The following is a 3,006-nucleotide window of genomic DNA, read 5'->3' as shown; positions in this document are numbered from 1 at the left end:
CACCGGAAGTGTGTCAGAAGGCAACAGCCACCGCTCAGGCTCCACTGGACTGTTTTGGATTGCTAGCTATTGGGGGGGGACGTGCAGATCTGCCCTCACAGAGGAGGGAGAGCTTGTACCTGAAGGCGGGCCAGGGGGGGGCTCTGCAACTTACCTGGCTGCTTCTTGCTCCTCGTGGCCTGACTGAGGGGTGCTGGGAGCAGGAGGCGGGGCTTGTTGCATGTGCCCGCCCCCTTACTGCCAGAGCTCCACTCCTGTGCACTCCCACAGGAAATGACCCCTGAGTAGCAGCACACAATCTCCTCCCGTGAGCTCTCATTTTGATATACCACCTGGAGGCTGGCAACCGTAACTGTCAAAGTAAGCCGGCTATGAATGCGGCGTAAATCAACCTATCTCCCTTCCCTGCAACAACCCCCCTCCATCTCCTGCAAAAATCTCTGTAAGAACCTGGGTACAGGTCCTTAATGGGGAGCTGATACAGTGGAGGTTAACTTACCCAGGCAAAGGCCAAGCCTCACCCGGAAGCCTTTATCCCACTACTAGGTTGGGGGTCGCGGTGGGGTTTATGGGTAAAAATGAAGCCACCCTGGTCCCCGATATCATAGGCCCATTCTGCAATCTAGCATTCGCTCCGCTGTTTGACCAAACTCACACTGGAACAGAAAAGGATGCGGCTCAAAACCACATTCAGATATCCCGGGCCAACGCCATACTGACTGCAGAGTCACCCCTGAACGGCCATAAAACGGCCATAAATCTATGCAGACGGTACCATAAAACCGAGAGATCAAAGGAAGTGAAACTGGTGCGTAGTGTGGAGGGGACCATAAAATCCGACAACCAAAGAAAGCGAAAGTGGCATGCAATGTAGAGGGGAATCTCTGTTCCAATGTGGGCTTGGTGAAACAGCGGAGCGAATGCTCGATGCAGAATGGGCCATAGTCTGACACCCTTCTAGTCTGCAGTTCTAACCAGCTCGCCACTTGGGGCAGCAGAGCACCAGGAAGAAGAGGAAGGAAAGTGAAAATTAAGGAAATGCTGCATACTTCCCATTGGCCCAAGTCACGTGTTGCTTCCTACATGCAGGTAAGAGTGCAGATGGCCTCAAGATCCAGACCCTTGCTGACCATGCGTTACCACAAATACTAGTGCTGAAACTGCCCTTAGTACAGCAAAATAACTACACATCGGCTCGACCTCATTTTTGCTGTCTGGAACGTCACTTGTGGACTGAATGAAGGAGAAGAGGAAGATATTGGATTTATACCCCCGCCCTTCACTACCCAAAGGAGTCTCAGGGCGGCTTACAAATTCCTTTCCCTTCCCTTCCCCACAACAGACACCTTGTGAGGTAAAAGAAGAAGAAGAGATTGGATTTATACCCCGCCCTTCACTACCCAAAGGTGTCTCAGAGCGGCTGACAAACTCCTTTCCCTTCCCCTCCCCACAACAGACACCCTGTGAGGTCGGTGGGGCTGAGAGAGCTCTTGACAGAAACTGCTCTTTTTCAAGGACAGCTCTTATCAGAACTACGGCTGAAATGAGCATTTCAGCTATAGTTATATCTATTGCTAAGAAGCACGGTGATCTCTTGTCAGTTTTCTGGAACATTTAAGGAAGCCCCTCCACTATCTAACTCCCTTTCAAAATCTGCTGGTTCTTGAATGTGTTTTGCTGGAAGCTGTGTGGATAAATTATGCTTCAGTACTGCCTCAGGTGTCACAATCCTGTTCCGGTGTCTCTTTGGACTTAGGTTCTGTGCCTGCACAGCATTTCAGGCATGGCATTCTGACTGTAAGGTCTAACTGTAAAGGTAAAGGTTTCCCTTGCTCGAAAGCCAGTCGAATCCGACTCTAGGGATCATCTCTAGGGCTCTAGGGCTCATCTCTGTTTCCAAGCCGAAGAGCCAGCGCTGTCCAGAGACGTTTCCTTCGTCATGTGGCCAGCATGACTAGTCGCCAAGGCGCATCAACGCTGTTACCTTCTTACCGAAGGGGTACTTGCAATGTCTTGCTTTCGAACTGCTCGGTTGGCAGGAGCTGGGGCCAGAGGCGGGATCTCACTCCGTCTTGCGGCACTCGGGTCTCGAATTGCTGACCTACCGACCTTCCAGTCTGCAGTTCAGCGTCTTAACCACTTGAGTCACCACAGCCCCTGTTGGAAGCATTAAAAAGAGAGAGGGAAAAGCATCCAGAACCCACCAAGGTGCTGAAAACCAACCTTGTTATGGAGGTTTGAATAATTAGCATTAACGGCTAGTATAGGTTAAAGCTGCAGCAGATGAATGTTATAGTGGCTTTTGCGTTGATGTCTTTAAATGTGCCCAGTGAGACTGAATGTGGTGTAGAAGGGGGGAAAAGTGGTGAACTGTGGAAATCTTGGCTCCAGCTGTTTGGCTATTTGGATTCAGATGAATGAAGCTTGCTGGGTGGCCCAATGGGAAATCTTGGATTCAAATCTCATCTCTGTCACGATTGTGCTAGATAACCTCAGGCAAGGTTCATGGTCTCAGATCCCCTTTGCCATCGCCAGTATGGGGATAATCATGCGGCCCAACTTTACAGGGATTAGTGAGGATTACTGAGATCATGTAGGTGATGCACTTTGAATCTATTAGTAAAGGTAAAGGTTCCCTTGCTCGAAAGCCAGTCGAATCCAACTCTAGGGTTGCGGTGCTCATCTCCGTTTCCAAGCCGAAAAGCCAGCGCTGTCTGAAGACGTTTCCATGGTCATGTGGCCAGCATGACTAGGCGCCAAGGCCCATGAACGGTGTTACCTTCCCACCAAAGCGGTACTTGCAATGCCTTGCTTTCGAACGGCTAGGTTGGCAGGAGCTGGGGCCAGAGATGGGAGCTCACTCCGTCTTGCGGCACTCGGGACTCGAACTGCTGAACTACCGACCTTCCACAGCCTGCAATTCAGCGTCTTAACCACTTGAGCCACCGCAGCTCCTTTTTTTTTTTTTTGAATTTATTAGCTCTGCCTAAATGCTTGCACTCCCAC

The sequence above is a fragment of the Gekko japonicus genome, unplaced genomic scaffold (genome assembly GCF_001447785.1).
Source record: "Gekko japonicus isolate JY-2015 unplaced genomic scaffold, Gekko_japonicus_V1.1 scaffold4858, whole genome shotgun sequence".
Classification (NCBI taxonomy): Eukaryota; Metazoa; Chordata; class Lepidosauria; order Squamata; family Gekkonidae; genus Gekko; species Gekko japonicus.
Note: the sequence above shows the minus strand (reverse complement) of the source record.